Source organism: Haemaphysalis longicornis, unplaced genomic scaffold (genome assembly GCF_048455015.1).
Source record: "Haemaphysalis longicornis isolate Haplotype H1 unplaced genomic scaffold, Haemaphysalis longicornis Haplotype H1 scaffold_1, whole genome shotgun sequence".
Classification (NCBI taxonomy): Eukaryota; Metazoa; Arthropoda; class Arachnida; order Ixodida; family Ixodidae; genus Haemaphysalis; species Haemaphysalis longicornis.
This window is the reverse complement of record NW_027526203.1, coordinates 218,783,566-218,795,834: the sequence shown is the minus strand read 5'-3', so window position 1 is coordinate 218,795,834 and position 12,269 is coordinate 218,783,566.

The following is a 12,269-nucleotide window of genomic DNA, read 5'->3' as shown; positions in this document are numbered from 1 at the left end:
ATTGGGGTCAAGGGCCCCGCTCCGGGCGCGTGGCGGCGAGTGTGCGGACGAGCCGCGATTCCCCGCGTTCCCTACACTCCTTTCCGTGCGCCCGAGCTCCGAGCCAAGAGCAAGAGAGAGACCGGCGCAGTGCCCGCGCCACGCTTATAAGGCGCGGGGAAGAGGAGGCAGGTTCCCGGGTGAGGAGGAGCGACAGCGGTGGCAGGGCAGTTGGTGCCCGCGGCGCCTCGGCCCGCGAGGTGACGTCACAGCGGCGCGGGAAAGCGCGCTCGCTTGAAGGTCGCGCTCATGGGAGGAGGAAAGGGGATCTAGCGGATCCCCACACACTGCATGGAAAAACATAGTTCACTGGGGTATGATCCGGGTACTTTAATATTTTGAAAACTGTTTCACATGCAAAGCCAGCAGCTTACAAAACACTGTGTAGTTTGTAATTTTTTGTGTTGTGCGCCTATTGTAATTTCTACTATATTATTTCAAAAAAAAATGTATAATCTTGTTTTTTCTACATCACCTTTGTTTTGCTAGTTGTCATGTTTTGTTTCTACCGTTGCTGTGCAATGTTACATGTCCAGGGCTGATCGCCGCCGTCAGGCAGAGTTAATCTGCCTTTTGCCTCTCCTCCCGAGACATGGTTTGTTTAAATAAATGAAATGAAATGAAATGGTGAACAGGCTGGATGCAGTGGTCCTTTTTAACTATCTGATTTGCTAAAGTACTGAGGACGAACGCGTCAATAATCAGACAAGTATAAAAAATTCGAAAGGTGTAACAACATGAACGGCCTTGCGTTGGACAATTACGAGCTTCAAAAACAAGCTTTAAGGCCATGCCTAATGAGACTATGGGCACAGGCAAACATATGAAGTTGATTGAATGATCAGCAAACAATATTGCTTTTTTCAGCAAAGAGCTCCAAAAGCCAATTCCAACGTTTCTTTCCCCACCGTTGCATCATTGCGATGCCGGTAGATCCAACTGGCGAGATTTCACGGAACATTCCTAAGGTTTGTGACGGCTCACTAAGCGACCCTGCTGCGCTCTGGACTTTGAATGAGGAGGAGACCGTTTCGCTGAGCTGTCTCGAGGGCCCAAGCTTGCAGTCTGTGCACACTTCAAGGTTTGCCGTTCAAGGGACGTCGATTGGGAGCCAATGTCAGCCGTGTGCCTTCAATCAGACAGCCCTTATAGGAAGTAAAATAATAAATAATGTCGTTTTGTAAGATCCTTTTCATTTGCACAGGCAAAGAGCATGGGGACAGGCTTAACCGCAAGTATATATACTTTAAATTGCCCTGTAGATGCCGCTTGTACGCGTATATTTAGTGCACCCAAGTAACGGCGTCATTGACGTGGTGTTTGCGTAATTGTAACCAGTATGTGTACCGATACCTTGGTTTGAACGGGCATCGGGGACCAAGAAATCATGCGGTATCATTGCCGCGGAATGTTTTGCGGCAAAGCCAATGTTACAGCGCTGTCTTCTGCAGAGCGACGGCACGTACATCTGTGAGCTCGCTTAGGGTGTACACGGGATCGCGTGACCGCCGGTACTGTCAGAGCAGCCGGCCTACCGTGATGTGCGAAGCAGCACGCATGCGCTGTGCGCCTTGAACGCGGCTATGCCATAGAGAAAGAAATATATTTTTATTTCTCTATGGCTATGCCACGGCTAGGTCAGCTGGTATACCCCCCAGGTAACCGATAATTGCGCCACTAGCGCCAATTTGTCCCCTGGTGCTTGGTAGCTAGGCCAAACTGTACAACTAAAAAACAACAAAAAAATCACTGATGCTGCTATGGCAACGCTTACGTTGATGCGCGAGGAGGAAACGCCGTGCCGCTTATCGTCTGCTATGGTCTGAACGAGCGCGCCTTTCTTTGTGTGCCGCAAGCGTGAACAAACACCGCTTGCATTTCGCTTTTCAGATAGGGTTGCTGCTGCGCATCTTGTTTTTGACAGCTTTCAGTTGCTAATTTGCTTGGACTCTCAGCACGTGCAGAAAACATTTGTTTGGATATATTTCTTAGTTGAATACGCGTGAGGCAGCACGCCCTGAAGCGTGGCAATTTTGTTTGGGGCACAAAAAGTAGTAGGCGAGAAATGTGGTTTATTCACTGATTTTATTAGCAACGTATGGCAAGCGAAGTTCAATACATGCCACAAAAGCACATAGCTGTATATCTCGTATAGTAAGTACAAATGTCCGCATTCTGTGTCGGTTACACATACATAACAGAAATCTTCGAACAATTCGTCGAATATACAAAATTGCTGCAGAGGTCACCGCGTTCATTTTCTGTACACAATACAATTCTACAGAAACGATGTTTCATAAAAACACGCCTTTGTGAATAATAAAATGATTATTACGTGAGATGACCAGCTCATTTCGCCACCATTAACAACCGTCCATATTCTTATTCTCGCAAACTTGCTAGCCCAAAAAACCCTTTATAGCTAGCAAATTTTCTGCGCAATTTCGCCATACATCACACTTGGTAAATGGAACAAATACCACTATGGATATCAAGAAACACGTAAAAGCGAAACAAATATTGAGAGTGGAAACAAGGTACAAAAATGTGTCCTAGCACAGGTTGAAAAGCGAAGCGCCGCTCGGCCGTTGTGCAGGTAACTCGAACTCCTCGTAACACGGTATGCGAGTGGTCAGCTGCCGCGTAAATCTTTTTTGGGGCTTCTTTCGTGCTAATAAGCATTCAGAAAAACTGATCGTCGGAACGCTCTAAAGCCAAACCAAATCGTTGAAGAAGCATTTATGCACATTAGGCGAACATAATTTCCAAGCTTTTCTCTGGTACAAAGAAAATGAAGAGCAGCCACTCATCAAACCGATACCGAAGCGAAATTTCCGTCTGCGTGTCCGCTGGCATCAATCGGCTCATGAGAAACTGCTGACAAGTGGCTTCACATGCTTACAACATTACAGACAAATGCGTTGTACCAAACAAAAAGAAATTCACTGTAAAGCAACAGCAGAAGATGATTCGGTCCGCCCAGCAGCTTTTTTGATAAGATAGCGCTTGCTTCTTCATAACTTTCACTGAATCAAAAGTGTGCTGACCTGCATGCCATCCGCTGGGAAGCGGAAAAATTTCGCTGGGCTATTTCTTCCCGTGTTGTCGCGCACCGCACAGCATCGAAGCACGCGTTGTGTCCTTTTCTCAGTTTCTCTGACATTTTGAGCCCGTTCGCACTCGCAGACACCAACATTTTCACCTTCAAGGCATACTACAAAACTTCTACACGTGCACACAGTGAAAGCGGCAGGAGCAGACGGACAGAATGGCAGCAGAAGAGATAAGAGCGAAAGCGCCGCCCATCGGCGCAACGAATGAAGCGACTAAATAAATAAATAGGGTGCCAAAAAAGGAAAAAGCCAAGAACACATTTTATTTCTACACACAATAGAATGATGATGATGGTTGGATGTTTATGGCGCAAGGCCAACTGGGGCAAAGAGCGCCAAAACAATAGTCATGTAGGAGGGGTGAAACCTTAAACACAAAGTAAAGTCAGCAAAAACAAAAGTAAAATCACTTAAAGATAATGGTGATGGCTGGTGTATAGGGCCAGATTTGATTATGCGTGATAGGAGATGAGGTTTAAAAAATTAACTTCTGACAAATACTCAAACACACGTTTCACGGAAACAATGGCATCGTCACCTAGTAACAGCGATGGATGTAGTGGGATATGTTGTCTGTAGAGTTCTCTGAAGTGTTTGTGTCGTGTTGCGGGAAGTGCCTTGCATGTGATTAGTATGTGCACTACGGATAGGGCCTCTCCGCACCTGCTGCACTGGGGTCTAGAAGATCCCATCAGCAGATACGAGTGCGTCGGATGGGTGTGCCCTATCCGCAGCCTACCGAAGGCGACTTCCGTGTGTCTGTTGTGTGAGTCAGCTGTGTACCGTCCCAAGTGTGGCTTTATTATGTGTAGTTTGTTCTCTGTCTGTTCGTCCCAGTGTGTTTGCCATGTTCTGCGCAGGTGTTGTCTTATGTGAGACTTGAGGTCTGTGTAGGGTATCGTTGTAATGTCTACAGTGTTCCTGAGTGCAGCAGCAGCGGCCCTCTCGTCTGCCAACTCGCTCCCAGCGATCCCTGCGTGTCCTGGGACCCAGCAGAGGACCAGCTCATGCTTTTGTGCATACACGGACATGATAGTGCTGAATACAAGATTAACTATGTGGTTCTTGGGGGGCTTGTGCGATGACAGTGCGCGAACAACACTCAGAGAATCTGTATAGATGATGGAATTGTGAATTTGATTTTCAAGAATGTGTCGTACAATCAGTAAAATTCCATACGCTTCTGCTGAAAAAATTGTTGTGTGCACGCTCATGGTTCTGGCTGCATTGAAATTTGGACCATCAGCAGCGCACGACACCATAGTGGAGGTTTTAGAAGCGTCACTATAAAATTCCGCACATGTGTATTTAAACTGCAAAGACAGAAAGTGCTGCAGTATTGCAGCTCGTGGTACCCGATTTTTGTCAAGTCTCATAAAAGAAAGGTCGCACGACACAGGGCGAACTTGCCAAGGCGGTAAACTGTTTGAAAAGGATGACCTATATACATCTAAAAACGAAGCACTGAGTTCTGAGGCTCGCTCTCTCACTCTAAGTGAAAAGGGCAGAGGAACGGATGGGTGATTTACAAATAGCAGAGATGTTGATGTATCGTTAAAGACAGGATAAAAAGGATGATTATTCAGTGATGAAATTTTAAAAGCATATAGCAAGTCCATGTACGTTCGTTGGTTCTCAAGGCTCCACTTATCACACTCGACATACAGACTCTCGGCAGGGCTAGTGCGAAAAGCACCCGAGGCGAGACGAAGGCCCAAGTGTAGCACTGGGTCAAGCATTCGTAACGCTGTTTTACTCGCCGACCCATACACCACACTGCCATAGTCCAAACGTGACCCAACCAAAGCAGTATACAAGCGCAGCAGGAGTTCTTTATCGGAACCATAGGATTGGTGGGAGAGAACCTTAAGGATATTCATTGTTTTGAGACATTTATGCTTAAGTTCCTTGATGTGGGGAATGAATGTGAGTTTGTGGTCAAACACCACACCTAAAAACTTGTGCTCCTTGTTCACAGGAAGCGACACGCCATTAAGAGTAATGTCTGGGTCCATATGGACCCCGCGCTTCCTGGAGAACACAACGCAGGAGCTTTTTACAGGATTCAATTTAAAACCATTCTTGTCTGCCCAGCCGGCAAGTTTCTTTACACCAAGCTGGACTTGACGTTCTCAGATTGACATATTGCATGATTTATAGGATATCTGGACGTCATCTACATACCTGGAATAAGAGATTGTAGGTGGCAGTGCCTTACCAAGAGAGTTCATTTTTACTATGAAGAGAGTGCAGCTCAACACGCCACCTTGTGGCACGCCATTTTATTGCACGTGAACCTTTGAGAGCGCACAACCAACTCTTACTCGAAACGTTCTGTCTGACAAGTAACTAACAAGAGTGTTCAATATGTTACCCGAAACACCGAATGACTTGAGGTCACTAAGGATCCCATAACGCCAAGCGGTGTCGTATGCCTTCTCAAGGTCGAAAAACACAGTTAAACAATAGTGCTTATGCGCGAAGGTATCCTTGATGTACCAGTCAAGAGCTACCAGTTGATCGTTCGTCGATCGCCCCACCCTGAATCCTGCCTGGCTGCTCTCGAGAAGACTGTTGTACTCAAGGAAGTACACGAGCCTGCGATTTACCATCTTCTCGAAGAGCTTGCACAGGCAGCTCGTCAAGGCTATAGGACGGTAGCTTGAGGGGGACGACGGGTCCTTTCCCTCCTTCAGGAAAGCTACAACTATAGCTTCCTTCCAAGAGTTTGGAATGTGCCCCGAAAGCCATATCTTGTTATATAGGTGTAAGAGTGTTAGAAGAGTGTCTGCGTGCAGGTGTTGTATCATTGTGTATGTGATGTTGTCTGGGCCTGGAGCTGAGGGTTTACACGTGCTCAAAGCGCCCTCAGCTCATGCAGTGAAAACTCTGAGTTATAAGAAGATGTTGACCTATTGTTATCTAGTATAGGCTTCTTTTCGGCCCTTTGTTTGTATTTCATGACAGTGTTTGTGTAGTGTGCTGAACTGGACACGTGTTGGAAGTGTTGTGCGAGGGTGTCAGCCTGGTCTTCGAGTGTGTCCCCTGTTGTGCTGACCAGAGGCAGGCTGTGTGTTTGCTGTCCTTTGAGTTTGCGTATTCTTGTCCATACTTTCCGTGTGTCTATGTAGGAGTTTATTGATGTTATGAAGGAACGCCAACTCTCTCGTTTTGCCTCACGGCGCACACGTTTCCCTAGCGCCTTGGCCCGTTTGAACAAAATGAGGTTACCCGACGTGGGGTACCGACGAAGGACACCCCACGCCTTGTTCTGGGCCTCTCGCGCCCGCCTACAGTCCTCATTCCACCACGGCCTCCGCTGGTTGCGCGGGGCACCAGAGACGTGGGGAATGGTCTTTTCGGCGGCGTCGAGGATGTGCGCCGTGAGCAGTTGGGTAGCTTCTTCAACGTGTAGGTGTCCTATGGATGTGTGGTGTAGTTTGGATGTCTCTGTAAATGTATTCCAGTTAGCTCTTAATTCATTAAACCTTTTATGGGAAGATGGACTGCTCGGGCCTGTACCTATATACGTTAATGAAGTAGGGAAATGGTCACTAACATATGGGTCCGGACCGGGCCCACACCCCACTCAAGACATGGAAAGAGAATTGCAGAACCAATAGCCAGGTCGAGATGGGAATATGTGTTGTGACCTATGTTATGGTATGTAGGCTGTTTATTGTTGAAAAGGCATGCTCCTGAAGATGTAAGGAATTTCTCTATCAGGCGACCTCGGGCATCCGTTCTGGAGGAGCCCCAAAGAGGGTTGTGTGCATTAACGTTGCCTGTTAGAATTTACGGTTCGGGCAGCTGGTCGACCAGCGCCTCGAAGACAGAGCTCGAAAGTGCATAATCAGGAGGAATGTAAATGGAGCATACCGTTATCAACCTATTAAAAATTATTGTCCGGACGGCTACAGCCTCAAGGACGGTGTTCAAGGTGACAGGGTGGCATGCTAAGGATTTGCGGGCGATTATGGCCACACCACCAGAAGAGTGTGTGCAGCCATCCCTGTCTTTCCTGTATACCCGGTAACTATTCAAGAAATTTGTGTATTTGGAATTCAGATGTGTTTCCTGGACGCACATTAAACTTGGCTGGTTGGCATGCAGAATCTCATGCACGTCGTCAAGATTATTCAGAAGGCCTCTGCAGATCAATTGAACTATGTTTTCTCTTCCCATTATGATGTGTTAGAGCTACTGGAGTGTGATTATTTATGTAGGGTCTTTTGGGGCTTGGACTCTTGGGAGGGGCTTTCTGACCTTCTCTACTGACCTGGACGTCGCAGCCCGTTCCTTCCGCTGCGATTAGAGCCGGAAGGGCTTGACGTCCATGTCGTCATCTGATGGCAAGGGGGTGCCCAGCGGACTGGGCCCCCTTGACGTGGTACCCTTTCGGGTGTTCTTTGCCTGCGCTGACAGTGCCGAAGGCGGGGGGAGCACCACAGATGGCACAGTCAGTGAGGCGGGGGAGGGGGTCGCTGTGACTGCCTCCGTCTCCATCTCGTCCGGGCCCTCGCGTGTGCTTCGGGCCGGTGGAGAGGGGGATACGGTGGGTGCAGCAGCATCCCCACCGGACGTGGATGCCACCACAGCCGCTGCTGGCTCAGCGAGCGGTGCGGAGGCGGGTTGGGCTGCAAGAGGCAACCCAGGGGGGGGGGGGGGGGACCAAGTCCGACTCTCGGTACTGGGTCCCCGCCGAAACAAGACGCCGCTCCGCCCCCCGGCGAGCTGCGTCGGCGTACCTCCCCAGGGGGAAAGAGGCGAAGAACCTCTTTCGCGCCTCTGGGAAGGTGATGTTTTCGGTTATCTTAAGGTTAATGATTTTTTTCTCAAGATGAAACTTTTCACACGCGCGAGAGTATGCTGCGTGTGGACCCTGGCAATTCGGGCAGGTGAAGTTGGTTGCAGTGCAGTTGTCGGAGAGATGATCGTGCTGGGCGCATTTGGCACATGTTGTTCTGCCTCGACAGGAGTTGGTACCATGCCCGAACCTCTGGCACTTGAAACAGCGCCGCGGGTTCGGGATGTACGGCTGGACAGAACAACGGATGAAACCTGCGTTGACATGCTCAGGCAGTGTGCAGCGGTCGAAAGTCAGGATCAGATGTTTGGTGGCTATTTCTTTGTTCTCTCTCCTAATGACGATGCGCCTTACTGCTGTCACGCCTTGGTCTTTTAGGCCTTCGAGCAGATCAGTCTCTGTCTCGGTTTGGAGATCAGCCTCAGAGATCACACCTTGACAACTGTTGAGGCTGCGGTGGGGTGTGACCCTGATCTCCAGATCTGCCATGCGGGTTTGTTTCAGGAGGATTGTGGATTGCTGCTGAGTTTTAACATCAACTAGCACTTCACCAGTTCTGAGCTTTTTGGCGTCATATGTTTTGCCGATGATACCTTCAAGGTATTTAGAAACAAGAAATACAGATTGAGAGGAAACTGGCTTCGATTTGTCCCCAGATTCAATGATCAAAAAACGAGGGTAGTTATCTGGCTTTGGGAGCGAGATCGAAGGCAAAGAAGGAAAAGATACTTCGGTGCGGCCCCTTTTAGGGGGCCGATCACGGTTGAGGGGGGGGGGGTTGAAAATAACATATGGCATAGTATAAAAGCAGGGAGACAGGGGTACTTTCTCCTCTGACCTTACCGTGGTAGTCAAAGAGGTCCCGGAGCTCCCTGCCTGGTAGACAGGCATGGAGCCCATCGGCCGGAGCTTGACCAAGGCTCCGACGGCCACCGTTCGTGGTTTCTAACCCTCCACCTATAAACACATCGCCACGGTTGGATCCAGCTTATGTTTGGGGGCTCGGGGTCCGCGGTATCGCCAGTACCGTCACCAAGATTGCTCAAGGTGCCCCGTGCGGGGCACACAATGGAATCGCTTTACTTTATTGCTGGGTGTGTTGAAAAGATAAAGCCACATATGCAAAGTTGCTGAATTTTCGCTTGGCTACCAGCGTCATGGCAACACTTAATTTTGCGATATCGAGACTACACTCTTAGTCAATTCCTGGTTATACGACCCGCATGCAGGCGGGCCGCCGCGTCATTTTAAAGCCGCTTATAAAGCGGCGGTTCAGGCGGCCTCGCGCGCAAGCGGCCCTCCAAACTTGCGGCCCACCGAACACGCGGCCCGGCGTTTAAGCGGCCGTATTGAGGGCCGCCTAACCAGCGGGCCACCTAAACACCGGGCCGTGTGTTCGGCAGGCCACTGGCCGTAATTTTTCTACGCGGCCCGTTATGCTAATCTATTCCCGCTTACGAAGCGGCCCCCAAATCATACGGCCCCTCAAATAAGCGGCCTTGTTGCTTTCCACCAAAAAAAAGAAAAAACCAGCCACTCGGCCAGAATTGAGTTCATCCGTTTTTTTTTTTCGCTCGCATTGCCAGTTCAACGTCAGCATCCCGTGACGAATGCTCTAACACATGTTACATCATACGAGACACACAAAGTGCACATAGGCACATACACACAACCCTACGGAGACTCGAACCTGGGTCTACTACAACACATGAAGAGGCGGGTATCATAACCACTGCTCCACGACCCACGGGTTGCTAGGGAGCGCAAACATGGGCTTATAAGTATTCTGCATGCTGTTGCGCGTCAAGCAGGAGTCTTAAATAAAACATTCCGCTGCGAGTGACTTTCTTTAGACCACCGTTTTCGAATCACTCTACCAAAGAGGCATAATACTACGGTTTGGAGGGCTTTAAGTACATTGTTACGAGCGGAAACCTTTTGTCATGCTGTGTGCCCGTTTCAACAGTATGATGCGCCATGCGGTGATTTATTCCATCGATGCAAACGGAATCGATAACAGTTCTTCTGCCTTGTTACCAAAAGTATTCTTGGCCATTGGCGGAAAGTGCCTCCTATGACATTGCATGCAAATAACTAGCACGTAAGGCACACTGTCGTGCTGAACATAAGAGCTGTCTGGTCACGAGTGGCAAGTATACCAAGCATGAAATGGTGTACTGATTTTTTTCTGCTCGTCGTAGCTCTTCCGATGGTGCGGTTACATGCCTTCACCTTTATTTTTGTAATAGGGGGCGGTAGTAAATTAGGTCTGTGGTAATGTAATGAACCAATAATAAATTACTCATTCTATATAACATTGTGTCGCGACGCCAGCAGAATTACTGCGTCGCCTGAAGAATTGGTGATCGCGAGCACACAAAGAATATCTTAGCGTTTTCTCGCGCAGACCGGATAGTCGCTCGGCCATGTAACTTGTAACCCCCTGCATTTCCAAAAAAAAAGCAGTTTTCGCGGAAGTTCCACCTTAAATCGTTATAATATCGTAAAGATCATTGGTCGAACCAAATTTTGAGAAACCAAAAAATAAAAAAAATATAAAAAAATGACGGAAACTGCGAACAGTATAACACCCTGCATTTCCACAATAATGCAGATTTTGCGGAAATTCCACTTGTAATCGTTATCATTGCGTAGATCGAGAGAATTGGCCGAACATAATTTTGAAAAACGAAAAACCAAGAAAAATATCAAAAATACGGAAAATGTTGAGCCGTGTAACGCCCTTCATTTACAAAAAATGCAGATTTGGCGCAAGTAACACCTGTGATCGTTATAACCGTGTAAATGGAGATAATTGGACGGACAGGATTTGGAAAAATCAAGAAATTTGGCTCTAAAAGACTCACACTCAAGAGAAGCGCCATAAGAATGCTGAGCATTAGTAGACAATTCTCTTAATTTCTGCAATTTTTTTTAAGTGGCCTCATTTAACTCGCGCTTCCGTTATTAACGAGTTATATGATTGTACGCGGAAGCGCAAGGTCGTGGTTAAGCATTTTCAACATTTTCAAGGCCGTTCACCAAAACCATTGCACTTGGTAATGAACGCACACTTGTGCATCTGAAGTTTAGACCGTATAAAACAATGCCACCAATAAATGGGTTACAATGGCTGCAATTGCACAAACACATTCGTGATTTGTGCACTTCTGGAACACGTTCATGACCTCAGTTGTTATGCAATGAGGTTTTACCTTTATAATCTCAGTGTTTTGCCACCTGATCTATCAGGCCTCAATGCACATACCACGAATTAAAAAAAAAACTCGCTATATTTATAATGCCATGTTACAAGCAAAGCTGTATAGCAAATATCTGTATACCTTAAACCTATCGGGATATTGAAGTAGTCTACTCATACGAGCTTGGGACATGAACAGAGAGGTGAGTTGGGTATGTAAATTTTAAGTATTTTGTCATTCTCGAATTCATGAGCATGCACAAGTGTGAGATTAAAATGACATGAATGACACCATGTCGAAGGAACAATGTTTTCTTTTTATTTGATATCAAAAATACAAATACGAACACGAAATACTTATACTGAAATAACAAATACAAATATTAGCAGATTGCCCTTATGGAACACACAAATGAAAATATTCTTTTGTGGAAGAGCAAATAAGGACCTGTCAAGATAAAATTATTCTTTCATTTATGGAATTTTCAGCAGCTTGCTGAACAGGGAGGAAACTCATCTTTTTTGCAGGCTGCTGACTGTATAAAGCCCAATGTTTGGCCTAAAGCTGACGGGTATACCTCATGTCCTAATGCAATATATTACCAAACAAAGAAAAAGTACTTTCTCCGGGCTTCAATTATTGTCCAGGTGAGGTGAGGTGACTGTGAGAGGGAAAGAGGTTCCCAGCCTGCACCACATATGTATCGCAGGGAGAGAAAGGGAAGAGGAAAGGGTAGAAATACACCCCTTCCGATGATGTAGAAGGCCTTTGTAGAATCCCCCCCAGCAATCTTTGGCCCGGGAGCTGCTGCTTCTGGGATTTCGTCGCACTGTAATGAAAACAGCGTTGTAAACATTTCAAAAACCTCGAGTTACGGGTAGCATTCTGTTGTGTTGGCACTGCGTGAAGAAAAGAAACGGCAGTTGAAAAAGTGACCAGGTACAAAATTGTGGCGTTATTTATCGGCGGTAAAACAGTATAGCCTATAGGGGCGCAGCAGAAGTATCACCAAAACCTTAGCAGATATGTGAAAATATCATAAATCAGGCAAGTGCATCGCTGTAGTTTAGGCAATTATTTCTTTCTTACTGCTTTATATACAAAAGT